We start from the raw sequence: 17591 nt of genomic DNA on the forward strand, positions 1-17591 counted from the left end.
CATATTTTATTTAATCAAAAAGTTACAGAGTTACGAAGACAGGAGTGGTATTATTAAAACGATATACCTTTTGTGTTTCAGAATTTATTTTTGTGCATAGTCACTACGATTATTAATTTACTTAACCAGCCATGAACGATGGCCGCACATGGGCGGGAAAATTGCGATTTGTCATACAAAGTAAAGCTTATTTTTTACTGAACATGTTTAGACACTACGAAGACGGGAGTAGTACTCTTTGAACGAGCAACTCCATACTTTACTTTTCTACACAATCACCACTATTCTCAATGCACTTTTACCAGGAATTCAATGACTTGCCTCTGTTTCTGACGCACTTTAATTACAGAGGTTTCTTTTTCTAAGAGTATCACACCGTCAATATCTGCGACAGAGAAAAAAACTTCCGGGTCATGAATGGGTCAGTTCAATCATTATAACAACAATTTTGAACCTTGGAACCTCCCCTGATTCATCTGGGCGAAATAGGAGGCATTAGTCGCATTTATATATATATATATATATATATATATATATATATATATATATATATATAGTGAGAGAGATAGAGTGAGAGAGAGAGAGAAGTAAAAATAATAAGGAACATACCGAGTTATGTGTTCATCAACGTTTCGTCTTTATTTTGTGACTTCCTCTGCATATATATAAATTTAGATTTGAGATGTTCAAAAGTAAGGACTACAAGAGCAAAATATTGTTATCTTGTTTCATTCTCGTGAGAATTCTTCAGGCATGCCCGACCAATTCTCACGAGAATGAAACGTGGAATATTCTGTGTAGCTTAATTGCCGTATATATTTTCATAACTTACTACCTAGCTATACCTATGTATTGAGCAAGGTTGAAGTGAATACTGATAAATTTACGCATAAAATTATATCTTCGTATATTAATGTGATAAATTGACGTCATCACACACACACACACACACACACACACACATACATATATATATATATATATATATATATATATATATACATTACGGATATCCGTAAAAAATAACGGAAACAAATGTGCTTCGCGTGTTTTATCCCTCGCTATTCATCTAAGTAAATACTTAAAATACCTATCTTCAATGGTTTAATTACGTCAATAAGTAAGTTTTTAATGCATAAGTTTGTGTTACTATATCTGCAGTCTTTAAAAGAAAAGAGATCCATTGATTTTTATAATCGAGCAAAGGCATGGTTTTCGAATTGATTTCATGTGAGCAGGTTCGTGATTACTATTGTCGTCTGACTTATTACTTACTTGCTAGTTTCGTTTGCTGGTTAGAAAAAGACAGGCAATATAATTAGTAAATTTCTGTTACACATACATATTCATATATACAAATATACAAATAATACCCAATAAACCATGGAGTTTTATTTACTTATTCTATTTTTAATTGCTTTTGAGATGTTGGTAAAATCAAAAAAAGGGATTTTAATTACCTTACTAAGACTGAAAATAAATATTTTAAAGTGTAAAAGTCTAGAGATCTACTATATCGAAGATCATGAGAAGATTCAAGAAGCAATAAAATCCATCAACTGTAGACAGAAGTCTTATATGTAACCCAATTTTCGTTGATAGTTAAAAATTACATCAATAACGGTTGAAATATAGCTGACAGAGCGTTTTTATGTGAAAAATCCGAGGAAATTCCCGATTGCCTTGCTGATTCTATTTATATGTTTTTTTTTTTTTTTACTAAAACCAAAATAAGTAAAAATTACTTAAGTTGAACACATTTGGGGATTGATGATAATAATAATAATATTGTTTCGTGAAGGCACTCCTAAAACAGAGTGTGTTACTATTTACGATTGTTTTGCTTAAGTTTGAGCATCAGTTTTACCTGAGGTCAATTCCAAGGTTGCTTTGTGTGAGAAACTTTTAATGGAAATTACTTAATTAATATGTAAAAGTGATTTTACCAAATTGGCCAATTTAATTTTCGGAATGCGAAGGTTGATTGGCTCAAGCGGACCTCGGACCTCGTTAGCCATCCCCCGTTACTTCCCTATAAGAGGGTATGGGGATGCGAATTTTGGCAGTTGAGAGCAGTTGTTTTCAAGGTATTGAGTCTGAACTAGCCCTTGCACTCACGGTACACACCACCACTCGCCCTGACCGAGAGATAGAGAGAAAGAGAGAGAGAAACAGAGAGAGAGAGAGAGAGAGAGAGAGAGATAGAGAGAGAGATAGAGAAAAGAAGGAAAAGGATAAAGGAGATAACTGTGCGAAGCAAATAGTTTTTTTTGAGCGAACTGTTCACGCGGCTGTAAATATATGCGTTCTTAAAGAGAAAAGAAAACGCATGTATTTTTTAATTTAATTGTACTGTATATAGCAAAATATTTTAGTCAGAAGCGTAATTACTAATCAATCCTCATAAAAATAATAACTAACGACTAGAGTTTTATTTTTTCGTTGTCTGCAAAATTCGTGACTTAACTACGAGACGGATACCGTCTATTTCAGTTAATTTTCTTTCAATGGACAGCAAGCAGAAAAGGGGCAGCAAACCTGACACTGGATGCAGAATGTGGCCCGCGCTACTCTTATTTTCCTTGAGACTGAGATTTTCCTTTGTCTTTTTCCTCCTATTTATTATTATTATTATTTTTTATTTTGTTTTTATCCTGCGGACCACTGGTGAAGCGAGGAATAATAGGAACCGCGCATCAAACCCCGTCATCGTATAGGCTATCAAGGCTACGCTACTGAACTTTCTTGAGTGTTCTGAAATCGGAACCACCTAGAAGTACAGTTACGGACCGGCGAATACTTCGGAGTTTACATCGGGTAACATTTGGTTCTTTTGTGACCAGCATTCGACCCTTAAGAACCCCATAACCGTCTTCATCTTTTACTACATAAACTTACAATAGAAGGAAAAATATGCGCTCTTCAAAAGTTTTAAGACTAACTGTAAGTCCGAGATGCGATACAAAAAAAAGTATCTGTAATCGAGCTGTGTGTAGTACGAACCTGGTAAACTGATACTATGTTTTATTGTCACCGGGTTTACAATTAACACTAAAGTGTTTGAAAAACATATACTTTTCGTTCTTATTTTAAAAATTAATATAAAATATTATCTTCCATTCCAATGTTTGTGTAGATTGAAATATACTTACCCCTCATCCTTTCTAAATAATTAAAAAAATGTAAATGCTTTGTCGTCCGCATGGAATAGTACGAACGTTGAAATGCTCATTATCATTTATAAATATAATACTCTCTACTATTAATATTAATAACTAAGTAAATCTTAGTATACATTTCCTGCATTCATTGATTTTCCCAGGCAACGCCCGATGACGAGTCTCGTGAGTATAAAAATAAATAATTCTTATCATAAATCTTATTTATTCATGCGTTTTCATGCGATATGCAACAGAATATTGCATCAGGCGTGAAACGCACATAACAGATGAACACAATATATGCCTTCGCCGATAAGGCTTATTTATTTACTTATTATTCCTATTTATACCTATCTATACATATACATTCAGACACACACGCAAACACACACACACACACACTCTCTCACACACACACACATATATATATATAGTGTTATGAAAATTCATATGGCCATTAAACTACGCAAAATGTTGTTACATTACTAAGAAGAGCTTCAATCTATGGTCCCCCCTCGCCAAACTTTCACAAGAAACACTCGTCTAGCTGTAAACACTATCAATAATTTCCCCCACTCTTTATCTGTGCCTAAACCTAAACGTAGATTCCATGAACAAAGCTTCTTTCTTAGAACTGCACGCCTGTGGAATTGTCTTCCGTTTTCCTGCTTTCCGGCTGACTACAATATGGTTGTGTTCAAGTCTAAAGTAAATAAGTTCTTGATGAGCCGTTCCATATAAGTTATTAAATTTACCAAATTTTCATTACTAATGATTACTATATTGACCAATTTCTACTGTACACTCTTTAACCCTTATCCTTGAGTGGCCTCTGGGCCTTGATAATGTGGTGATGCCTTTGTAAAAAAAAAAAAAAGGGATATTCTGTATGGCTTAATGTCAATATATACGCTCATAACTTAATACCTAGTTCGAGGCACATATTGAGCACTGTTTTAGTAGATACTGAAAATATTTTAGCTACTTATAAAAGTTTATGTGGATGCATAAAATGATATATATATATATGCATATATATATTATGTAATATAATTTACATAATAAATTGCTGACTCAGGATATTTAGAATGCAGTAAATAGTTGATGCGTTTGTACTAAGGAGAATATATTTATACGCGCATAAGAATAACGCAATAATAATTTCTATTATGTTTTTTTTTTTATTTCATGCTCGTTGTGCAGTTTTGTTTTTCAGTTAACTCAAATATTAACATCAATTTCAATCTTTACCTGACTTAAATCTAACACAACTAAAATATTTGTGATATTTCCTGGAAATGTACGCTGGTTAAAATGTAAAGCAAGTTAATGTTTAAAGCTCGTTAATATTTAAAGATAGTTAATATTTGAATGAAAGCGCATCTTAGATAAATGTAGTTTGGTAAATTTTTTTATTATAAAAAATAACAGATATTATGTTTTAAGTAAACAAATTGGGATTGAACAAACAGCGAATACTCATGATGTCTATAAACGCTCTGTATTTACGTTATGTTTTTTATATTATTATGTTATGTTAATTTCTATAAATTTATAAAACACATGCGTATTGACAGCGAAAAAACTATTTCTTTAGTAATGTTTACTGTGCTTATTTTTGTCAACCAATGCCATGTTTCTATTTGTGTACGAACCGTTAAACTGTCGAAACGCCATAGCTTAATAGTATATAGATACGTGCGTGTATTTTTCACATTACAAAGACATCATTCAAAATTACATTTATTGAACTTTATGATTATATGTCTATTAAATGTTACATCAGTAATGTTAGTCTCTCTAATGCTATTTTGTATGTAATAACGATTATATGAAGGACATGCTACAAGTAATGCCTCCTATTAATAATTCGGCCGAGTGAATCAGAAGGGACTGTTCTGATGACTGAACTTGTCCATTCCTGACCTGACATTTTCCTCTCTTTGTTGCAGTTATTGATGGCATGAAGCTAAAAAAAAACACCCCTTTCATAGACGTGCGTCAGAAGCAGAAATGCGTCTTTGAATTTCTTTATGCTGAAAAATACTTTAGTATTGGGATTATGTTTAGAAAAGTGGCTATTGTTCTAAGTGAACATACTTTAAAATTAACTTTCACCTATTTGCATATTTCTATCGCCTCTTTAACTTTATGTTGATTCAATCATTCTCTCATGATATACACGAGCATTTAAAGAAAGCGGGACTATTTTTCAACGTGACATATACTCTACTAAACATACCTTTGTACACATCACTGTCATGTATGTAAATTATATCGCAAAATAATAAGTTTCTATACCTCTATGTGATAATACTGCTAGTATATAATAATAATGTCTAAGGGTAAAATATTATTTATTATGCTCAATTCATATAAAGCAGTTCTAATAGTCCATATTTGCATGCCTTCCGACGAGGGCAGAGTAAGGCACAAGATCGGTTTTTAATGTGAGTAATATCCAGTTCCTCAAGAAAGAAGTGAAAGGAGTGAGTTCAGGAATTTCGTTTTTTATGAAAATTGCTTTAGGCAAAGCATGAAGCCATTTGATGTAAGGGGCTAACAAAAACGAAAGATGATTATCGTGTTCACGTGACATTAATGTTTAAAGAAAAAATCTAAAGGAAATAGAGGACTTATAATTCGTGAGAGTTAAATATTTTTTTATTATTTACTTTCCATCCGAAACAAGGCACAGTGCTAGTTTGAAGTAGGAAGCTACTATTGGGGACATACATTGCAGGGATATTATGAAGAGAGATAAGCAGCAAGATGTCTGTTCACATTACATTTGAATTTCTGCATGTCAGTACAGTTGGGAAAGCAGAATCCCGGAAGGAAGTTCCAAAGTCTAGCAGTTCTGGGAAAGAAACTATTAAAGTAGAAGGCTTTCTTACACCTAGGAATCTCTACTGTGAAGGGGTGGGATTCAGGTGCTTGTCGGGTTTGTGGGGGTATTTACGTCGAGGGAGTACAAGTGCCTGTAGTTCGTCAGAGCATTCACCATTAAAATACTTGTAGAATAGGCAGAGAGGTGCAACATTTTATCGATGGGACAGAGGCTGAAACTTAGATGACAGTTCAGGACCTATCAAGTAGGCGACTTTCTTTTGAACCCTGTCCAGGAGTGAGAGACAAGTAGCAGATGCACCAGCCCAAATGTGACAACAGATCTCCATACATGGGCGAATGGTGACGTTATAGTGGTACAGGGTTCAGGCGTAAGTAGTTTTCTAGCACGGTAGAGAGAGGCCACCTTCCTCACAGCAACCTTGGAAATGCTCTCAATGTATCTATATAAAAGAAAAAATGAATTGACGTCCTCGTTCGTTAGAAGTTCTATTTCTTTCTCTGCCTCTCGATAAATAAGTATTTGCTGGTTGTGCATGGGCTTCTGGAGCGTGCTGTACCATACGAAAGCTATTCCAAAAGTAAAACCTCCATTTTTAACTCAGACATTTTAAGAGCTACGAAGACTGGAGCGATACCATTTAATTTAGCAATCTTTTGTGCTACAGAATTTACGGTTTTACATAGTCAACACCATTCTCAATGCACATTGCCAGAAATTCAATAATGTATCTCTAATTTTTACGTACATCCATGACAAGGGTTCTTTCATTAGAGTTTACACCGTGAATATCTGCAACAAAGAGATGAACTTCAGGCCATGGATGTATAAATTTAGTCATCATAACAATACAATTTGCAATTCCTTGTAAACCATTTAGACATAATAAAAAATAGGAGGCATTACTTTTGGAATGTTTTTTTTTTTTTTTTTTTTTTTTACAGTAGTCATGTTTTATTTTGCAATAGTGACATGGTTTTGGCAATTCCTAAATCCAGAATTTGTTTAAAATTTTAGGAATGAACCATAATAATGCAGTACGTGAACATCGTTGGAGAATATAATCTCATGTGATTTACGCACTGACATTAACTGTAGATCTAAAATGTGTAGTATATTTTTTTATCTCCAAAAGTTTGCTTCGTGGTTTTGTTTTAGTTGTGAAGAAATATTAAACAACAAATTGAAATGTTTTTTGTACTATGAGAATGAAATATAATGTAATCTGCGGAAATACTTAGCTGTGATTCCAGTATCTATTGTATCTAAAATTCATGCAAGGTGTTCCGTAAATCTATATGATAATATTAAATAATGAAGAATTCCAACTAATAAAAACACTACCATCCAAGCCGTTTAAAATAATTCTTAATATGTGTTCACGTTAGAATACGTGAAAGATTATAACAACAAAGTGTAGTTTTAACAAAAAAAGAGTCTCCAGTCTAATAGATCCAGCTTTGTCAATTAGGCTCCAACCCCTGCCCCATCGCCGCAATATTACATCCTTGTGCCTGTTTTATTACAAGTATTTTAACGGAATGTGCTCCTACGAACTGATAGTATTGTGCTTCCTCGACGTACATATCCCCTACAAACCTGCTTAGAAGCAAAATCACACTCCTTCACTGTTGAGTTTCATAAATTCCAGAAAACTTTCTTACTCTGATATCTTCTTCTTTCGAACAGCTAGACTTGTTCTTTTTTTTTTTTACACAGTGATCACCACTTATCAAGGCCCGGAAGCCACTCAGGGATAAGGGTTATTGCAAATACATTACGTTAGTGTGGAGATTTGATGTAGTGTTTAATTAAGGGGGCGGTTCATTAGGAATTTGTTAACATTGGACTTGAAGACATCCAAGTTGTAGTGCGGAGGGAAGCAGGCAGACGGAACAGAGAGCTAGACTTTGGAATTCCCATTCTGCTTCCCTAACTGTATGATATGCAGAAGTTCAAATGCAACGTAAGCAAACATCTTGGTAATCTTTCTTACGTAGAGTCTCAAATAGTAGCCCCTTGCGTCTAAGTGGCGATATGCATTGTTTGGAGTGAGGGTGAGTAACCCCCCCCCAATGAAACTGTAGAAATTACATCTTACGAAATACAAGGGTGTAGTGTTTGTGTAGGTTAATAAGGTAGTATTGCGCCATTTTTCTCTTGATAAATTAAACAATTTAGTATTAACACAAACTAAACAGGATAATCGATTGATGGGATTGAAATTATTTTTTATACCCTTAATAAATGTATGAGGAAAAACAGTATTCAAGTAGATGCTCTTTTGTATCAATTGATGATTAAGCTAACGTCAAATAAAAGATTAAAATCCAAATTTTCATCATGTACATATACACATATATATGAAATAAAATGGAGGTGAAAGGACCTGAATACTCAACGTTTCGCCCGATTTATGCGAGCTTTTTCAAGAGGGATGGTCATTGACGAGAGAGTCGGAAGATTTAGGCTTATATATAATGACGGGGGAGAACAACGTGTTTTCCTTATGTAAATTAGATGTCTATATACATATCTACATTTTATGATTAGAGAAAATAAATAGCGTAGTGGATTACGTTTAAAAGTTAAAATATCGAAGAGATTTAAAAGATTGCGTCTGGAAAGATAATCGTGATAGATTAAGTAAATAAAAGAAACGAGATTACGAAGAGAGTTTTTAACAAGGCCGATAGCCATTAATCGCGTGCACTCGTGTAATGAATGAATGCGTGAGTGTAGGATTGACATGAAATTCTTAAAGAATAACTAGAATGACCTAAAAATGGGTTGAAATGACTTAAATAAATAAAAAGTAAATGACTTAGAATGACTTTAATGAACTTAAGGATGAACTGAATGACCTTAAGAATGACTTGAATGCTTGAAAAATAACTGGAATCCTTCAAAAACAACTTGAATGATCTGGAAAATGACTTGAATGGCTTTGAGGCTAACTGGTTGTAAAGTAGGTGGTCATTTACATTAAATTAATACAGAAAAGTGATCCCCCACTTTATATCACAAAGTTACAAACATAAGTACAGCATGTAGTAAGAACACATACTACACTTTGATCTTGGCCAAAAGGCAAAGAAAAGGGTATTTATTTGCTCCCCCACCGAGCAAGTTAAGCACAAGGCCGATTTTTAATTGGAGGAGTGAAGGGGAAATGGAGACCAACTCCCTAGGGAGTAGGGGAGCTGGATAGTGACAATTGGTATGAAGGGTTGGTATTTATTTGCTCCCCCACCGAGCAAATTAGGCACAAGGCCGATTTTTAATGTGATGAGTGAAGGGAAAATTGGGACCAACTCCCCATGATGTGAAAAAATATGGCGTTGAGTGTATTGTTGTTTTACATCTCTTTTGTGTTCATACATTCTTTTATTTAAATTACGTTGAGTTTCTCCTACGTATATTCTTCAACAATCAAGGCAGGGTATGGAATATATTCCAGCTTTGGTGTTAGTGTTGGTATTAGTCATAATTTTACGTGTTAGATCCCTAATTGTTAAAGAGTTTAGGTTTGTTATTTTAATGGCTGTCTTATTTAGGTTGTTATAGATTGTGTCGTTGTTTTTATTAGTTGGTAATGTTAATTTTCTGTCCTGTGTCTGGCTATTTAGGGAATTGTCTCGGTTTTGGTTATGGTTTATTTGTAGTGCATATTTTGTCACATCATGGAGAACGACCACCATTTTAATTTTAACAAAGCAACTTTCCTTAAACACATATATAACAGATCCACATGGCGTTTAATTGAGTCAGCTATAATATCCCATTCCAGCAATATAATTAAACAAAGAAAAGATTTTTTCCACGTTGCTCCCTATCTGTCAAAAATAATTATTAAAGAGAATAATTTAGACACAGGTTATACTCGATATATATATATATATATATATATATATATATATATATATATATATATATATATATAATCCATTCGTAATTTCACTTCATTTTATTATTTTTATTTTACTTATTTACTGTGTTTTATTTTATCACTGTCTATTTTTAGACCCCATTTTATCACCTCATATTCTTATTTTTAGACCCCATCATTTAAGTTACTACGCTATTTTATCCCAATTCAATTATCTCTAATTAAAAAAAAACCCTTCGTAATCTCGTTCCATTTTATTTATTTAATCTATCACGATTATATTTCCAGATGCAAACTTTTAAATCTCTACGATATTTTAACTTTTAAACATAATCTATTATGCTAGTTTACTTTAATTTATTATTTTCTCTAATCATAAAAGGTAGATATGTATATAGACATCTAATTTACATAAGGAAAACACGCTGTTCTCCCCCATCATTATATATAGGTCTAAATCTTCCGACTCTCTCGTCAATAACCGTACCTCTTGAAAAAGCCCGCATAAATCGGGCGAAACGTTGAGTATTCAGGTCCTTCTCCATTTTATTTCATATCGTCAGATTTAATCCAGCCCAACAATCATATATATGTATGTACACATATATGTACATATATATATATATATATATACACATATATATATACGTGTGTGCGTATTAATAGATGTTTATGCCTATGTATGTATGAAAAACAAATACTTATAAATATAATAAACATTAACATTTTAGATATTTGTCGTTGATAGAAGCATACTTCTATATACGAATGCTTACATATGAGTACATGCACATATACATAAATACACGTGAACTTTTGAGTACATTTTGTTTTTGTGAATATAGTGCGTGGCTGATTGTACTTGTATATATGTGTTTATATGTACAGGCATGTAAATGCGTGGTTACTTCAGTTGAGTTGATCGGTGTATCAAATTATGAAATCTGACATTAAAAGTCATAGGAAAGCAAACGTTAGAAGCATAAAAACTACATTCTCAGCCATCGACATTAATTCCTACGCTCACATTCAATAGTGCATGTATTTAAATATCTCTCTCGCTCTCTCTCTCTCTCTCTCTCTCTCTCTCTCTGTATATATATATATATATATATATATATATATATATATATATATATATATATGATGAACACTCCTGTTAAGTACGAAGTATGCGCTTCGTCACAACACCTTCGCTGCTCGGGAATCTACACAGATGATTTGTTTATAGTGGTGAAAGCTTTGTGCAGAACCAACCATATTGTGTAGCGGGTACATATTATAAGGGATGGCGGGTTCATATTGGAGACACATTAACGGGGACTCAGAACAGATGATGATGATAATTAGGGGGACATTTATAATAGGCTGGGATGATTCTTGTTAACACATATAGAGGGGAGATACATTACTTGTAAGGGGGTAATACAAGTTCGTTTATAGATGGATATACAAAACACATTTGCCTTTTCGCTTGTAAAAACAACTCGAGACAACACAGTTACAAAATTATTGATGGTGATTTCATTCTTCTTCTGTCGGCCGATTGATGAAGTCAGGAATTCAACCCTTTTTGACTACATGGTCTACTCTTCTACCTCTAATGGGCTCCCAGACTCCATCTGACTCAATCGCCGTGTGTGATCTTCTCTGTTTATCTGATCCTACATTGAGAAATCTCCTTTGTTTATGACGCCAGAAGTGTGGTTCTCAACGTGACTAACTTTCACGTGGATTTACATATGTCTGTCCAAACACACATTCTGCAAACAAAGAATTCTCAATACTAATTGTTATATATCTAACCTATTTTTAAACAATATTTTTAAACATGCATTGTACATTCTTTTAACTGACATATTTATTATCCAGTTATACTAAAAGTATGAACAATAGCTTTTTTCCGACATAACTAATATTTAGCTATTTCTAAAAGAATTAACAATGGACTGCATTTGTAGGATTTACATTATCCACTTGCTTACAGGGTTCGATTATAGCCTTTTCCAAATATCACAAGGCATACAGGTAACAATAAGGTCAAAAATAGGAGAAATAGGCATAGGAAACATGTGCGGTTCAACCCTCGTACAGTGAGCATATTGTAAATGATATTCCTAGAGAATTCTATAAAATAATCGAGAGACACTTCCCACCTGAAAACAGACTAAGTAAAATAATAAATAGGTATACGGTCACTAGACAGTAAAGTATAGGGAACACACACAAATGTAAATATGACAATACGAAGCGCAAAGTAATAGAACAAAAAAAAAAGTAGGTATTTAATGTCAAAAAAGTAGGTATTTAACTTAACTTAATGTCAATGAAACGATTTAAACTAAATAGGGGGATAGCAATTACTGAAACTGCAATAATAGTTTTGGAAACTAAGCTCAAACCCTGGCAATTTAAACGATTAGGTTCAAATAAAAAAATACAAATAATAAATAAATTAATAAAAATTAAAATTAGTTATGATTAAATAAGGGGGTCATTGATACCATCCATTTGTGGGTGAACATGAAAATAAAAAATAAATAGAATAAAATAAAATAATTTATGACCCTTGAAATCTAAGAAAATGAAAAACTTTAAATCAACAGTTATCTACCTTATCTAACTAGTTTTACCCAATTTAAGGTTCCATAGACAAACAATTGAAAGCGGTAGATACATTATAAAAATATTAATTCATAATGTAATTAATATGATCAGATTTCACCTATCAAAATAACCATTCGAATTAAATTTTAAACATTAACCAAATACCAAGAAACTATAATTATTAGATAAATATTGACGCAATACCGTAAGTTAATCTAGTCGAATTGGAATTAAATATGAATATGTAGACACGGCCGAATTATTCAAAAACTTATTTAAAAAAGGTGAGTTGCTTGATCTGTGTAAGTTAATAGACATTCTTGTGTGTGTGGCGTGTTTGCTCAGTTGGTAGAGCGCTCGCCTACCATGCATGAGGCTCAGGTTTCAAATCCCGAGTCGGAATGTGTCTAACTGATGAGCCAAAATGAGGGCGAAACTCGTGTCTCGAACTTCTGGTTTGTTAGCTTTCTTGGCTCTTGTGATCTGCGACGGGGCTTTACTGTGGAAGTAATTATATATATTCGCTCACACTTTCTGAACATTATATATATATATATATATATATATATATATATATTATATGTGTGTGTGTGTGTGTGTAATAGTGATGAAACGATCCAGATATTTTCTTGATTCTGATACAATTACCGATTCCGTACTAACTTCCGAACGATATAATTACCTATTCTTTATAAATCTAAAAATATTTAACTACGAAATTGTTATTTTTCTCAATTACCGTAAAAAGGGATGTAAGATGTGCAGATATTTTCTCAGACGTAAAATGAGGTATGTACTAATATTTCAAAATCAATAGATATTTATTATTTTATTATTACTACCAGCAGTGGAAGACTATGGTGAAAACATTATTAAATCATTTCTTTCTGATAGGGTCATAAGAGTAGTAGTTGAGGGGCAAAAATCAGAAGCTCACAGTATTAATGCCGGTGTCCCTCAGGGATCCATCCTGGGCCCAACTCTTTTCCTGATCTACATTAATGATCTTCCAAATCATATCCTTACATCATTTGTAGACATTTATGCTGACGACACTACCATTTATGGTACCACATCTAAGACAGTAAACGACCAAGTTCTCTCCGATTCTCTCTCCTCTGATCTTGAGCACGTAGTACAATGGGGAAAGGAGTGGCTGGTTACTTTTAATGCATCTAAAACCAAGCTTCTCTCTTTACATCATCAACATTCTAATCCACATTTGTCATCAATTGAAATGAATGGCTCTCGTCTTCAGGAGGCCTCAAGTTTTGACAAGCTTCTGGGCTTGACCATTACTCCTGATCTTAAATGGAACACGTAGATCAAATCTGTTGCCAAGGCCGCTGGAAAAATGGTGGGATCTTTCTATCGATCCGGTAGATATCTCACTGTTGATGCTATTCTCTATCTATACAAGAGCCAGGTACGTCCAAGGATGGAATACTGTTGCCACATCTGGGCAGGAGCTGCTAGAAAGGACTTGTCCTGCCTTGATAGAGTTCAAAATAGACTTCGTAGCCTCGTAGGAGATGTCCTTTTCTCCTCCTTGCAACCTCTATCTCACAGAGATGTTGCGAGTTTGTCTCTGATGTATCGTTATTTTCATGGAAAGTGTTCAACTGAGCTTCAATCTATGGTCCCCCCTCGCCAAACTTTCACAAGAAACACTCGTCTAGCTGTAAACACTATCAATAATTTCCCCCACTCTTTATCTGTGCCTAAACCTAAACGTTGATTCCATGAACAAAGCTTTTTTATTAGAACTGCACGCCTGTGGAATTGTCTTCCGTTTTCCTGCTTTCCGGCTGACTACAATATGGTTGTGTTCAAGTCTAAAGTAAATAAGTTCTTGATGAGCCGTTTCATATAAGTTATCAAATTTACCAAATTTTCATTACTAATGATTACTATATTGACCAATTTCTACTGTACACTCTTTAACCCTTATCCTTGAGTGGCCTCTGGGCCTTGATAATGTGGTGATGCCTTTGTAAAAAAACAAAAAAAAAAAACAATACCAAATACAAAAGATAATTAAAATAATCGTTTTTGGCATAAGAAAATAAGCACAAATTCTTTCTATTCCGATAACGATTCCGATAACGATTCCGATACTTCATAATTTTCCGATTTTTCCAATTCCGGTTAATCGTCCAAAGAACTAGCATATATATATATATATATATATATATATATATATATATATATATATATATATATATATATATATATATATATTGTGTACATTTAGGCAGCATTTTCTCATTTAGACAAATATTATTGAATAGCCCGGAGATAAAAACAGATGTAAAACAGAATAACTCCATGCTATTCAATAATATTTGTCTACACACACACACACACACACACACACACACACACACACACACACACACACATCATATTTCATTTTCGTATGGTCTATGATCGTTTTCCATTTTTTGCATTTTTCCTTTTAATATTCTGAAGATGTCCTCTGCAATAGGGACGAAACGTTGATCATTTCATAAATTCATTCGGTTTTTCCTTTTTCAAAACAACATAACGTCAACCATCGCTGGTATTATATTTTATTTTTATACACACGCACACGCACACAAAATAAATAAAAATAAAATAAAAATACCAGCGATGGTTGACGTTATGTTGTTTTGAAAAAAGAAAAACCGAATGAATTTATGAAATGATCAACGTGGCCACGTCGAAACATATTGTCGGGCAGAGGGTAAGCACATAGAATTTAAAACACAAGGGATAGCCTTATTCTTAATCCTGTTACGATTCTCCTAAAAATAGGTTTGATTTATGGAAGTATAAAAGGCATACATTTTTATATATAAAAATCAATCGGGGAAATTACTCTTATAGTTTCAGGAGGAAATAATTTTCAGAACTGGAAAAATACAGCTTAATTTTTTTTTTAACGCATATGATGTAGGATTATAATAATTATAATATAAAATAAATTAATTAAGCATAAATAATTCATGAAAAAATTATATCAATTTTTAATAATATTCTTAAATACAACAATTAAGCAATTTTATTACTAACAATCATTAATCATATAGAGCCGATTATTAAAATCTTTAATGTAATATGTAAATGAAGTAACTCATTCAATGAAGATTTCCTCTGAATAAATAATATATATATGGATATCATGCTGTAATAAAAGTATTTAAAACCGTTTTTAGTATAAAAATAATTTAAATAAAAAAAGGATCAATTTTCATAGTGCAACTTTTGTATACAATTAATAAAATTCTGAACAGACATGTGTGTGTGTGTGTGTGTGAAAACTGAGCATTTGTTAAGTAACATAGAATAGGCACAGACATGATCGAAAAAGAAAAAGACGCAGAGTGTTCAGCTATTAATTGTCTCTGACAAATAACGCACTGTACAAACTTACAAAACACATACTTAAATCATTTGTTGACATCTTTGCTGATGACACGACCGTCTATGGCAACACATCAAAGGCCGTAAATAACAAAGTTCTCTCTGATTCTCTCTCTATCCTGATCTTGAGCACGTGGTACAATGGGGGAAGATGTGGCTGGTCACCTTTAATGCATTCAAAACCAAGCTTCTATCTTTACATCATCAACGCTCTGATCTCCATCTGGCATCAATTGAAATGGATGGCTCTCGTCTTGGGAGGCTCCATGTTTTGACAAGCTTCTGGGCTTGACTTTACTCCTGATCTGAAATGGAATACGTACATAACATCTGTTGCCAGGGACGCTGAGAAAATGGTGGGATCCTTCTACCGCTCCAGAAGATATCTCACTACTGATGCAATTCTCTATCTGTATAAAAGCCAAGTACGTCCAAGGATGGAATACCGCTGCCACATCTGGGCAGGATCTGCTAAACCAGCCTATCCTGCATTGACAGAGTACAAAATAGACTTCGTGGTTTAGTGGGAGATGCCCTTTCTCTTCCCCGCAACCTCTCTCCCACAGAAGAGACGTTGCGAGTCTTTGTTTTATCGTTATTTCCATAGCAGGTGCTCGTCTGAGCTCCAATCCCTCGGCCCCTCTCGCCAATCTTTCAAGAGAAACACCCGTCTGGCTGAAACTACTGTCAACAATTTTCCCCACTCTTTATCTGTGCCTAAATCCAAACGCAGATTCCATGAGCAAAGCTTCTTTCTTAGAACTGCACGCCAGTGGAACTCTCTGCCGCTGCCTGTTTCCCACCTGACTACAACTTGGACGTCTTCAAGTCCAACATAAACAAACTCCTGACAAACCGCCCCCTTAAGTAAGACACTCTATCAAAACCCCCAATACTAATGATTACTACAATATTATCTCATTGATTTCTGTACACGCAATAACCCTCATCCCTGAGTGGCCTTCGGGCCTTGATAAGTGTTGACCTCCATGTAAAAAAAAAAACTTTAGTTCATAGCAGAAGAGAAGCTTTCAAAAATATATCTTTCGCTTTAAAATGAACACATTCAGAATCGCCATCACTCTCTGAATAATGACTGTTTCTTCTTAGCTGTGTAATGACTTCTTTGTACCGATAATGTGAGTATTTCGTCTTGTACTTTGACCTCTCCTTCGAGACTTGTCCTTTTTTAATTTGATTCTTTCTCTTCCTCATCTTTTTGAAGTCGCTGCAGGCATTCAACATATGTCAGCATCTTTTTATGCTGCCTCTTGATGCTATTTTGTCTGTTGGCATCATTATTTTTCAGGCCTAACTAGCATAGTGTGTCAACTTTCTCATGAATAAATTTTTATAATCTTTTCCATTGGACTTGAATACATTGCAGACGAAAAAAACGAGAGTGAGTCATCTGTACATGTGGAAGGCTCAGGTTCTTATGAGTAATTTGCCCTTGATGTTAAAGGCACAACACATCTGCGCTTGGTGTTTGGATGGATGTAGATGCCAGTGGGGGTGCAGGTCGATCCACAGACGGTGGAATATGTGTGAGATTCCATGGCATTATTCAACATTTTTTAACCCTGTCCTGATGTTGTTTTTTTAGAAGCAGTTTGACTGCTATATGTACCTGAGAAGACTTGGAAAAAGTTCAATATTAAAAACCGGGAAAACT

General features: G+C 33.9%; 1 pseudogene; it reads right to left on the bottom strand.

Moving 5' to 3' along the window:
* Positions 1–8959: 8959 nt before the first annotated feature.
* LOC145280610 (U2 spliceosomal RNA) lies at positions 8960–9116 on the bottom strand (annotated as a pseudogene).
* Positions 9117–17591: the final 8475 nt, after the last annotated feature.

The sequence above is a fragment of the Euprymna scolopes genome, chromosome 7 (genome assembly GCF_053919585.1).
Source record: "Euprymna scolopes isolate OS-2025 chromosome 7, ASM5391958v1, whole genome shotgun sequence".
NCBI classification, from domain to species: Eukaryota; Metazoa; Mollusca; class Cephalopoda; order Sepiida; family Sepiolidae; genus Euprymna; species Euprymna scolopes.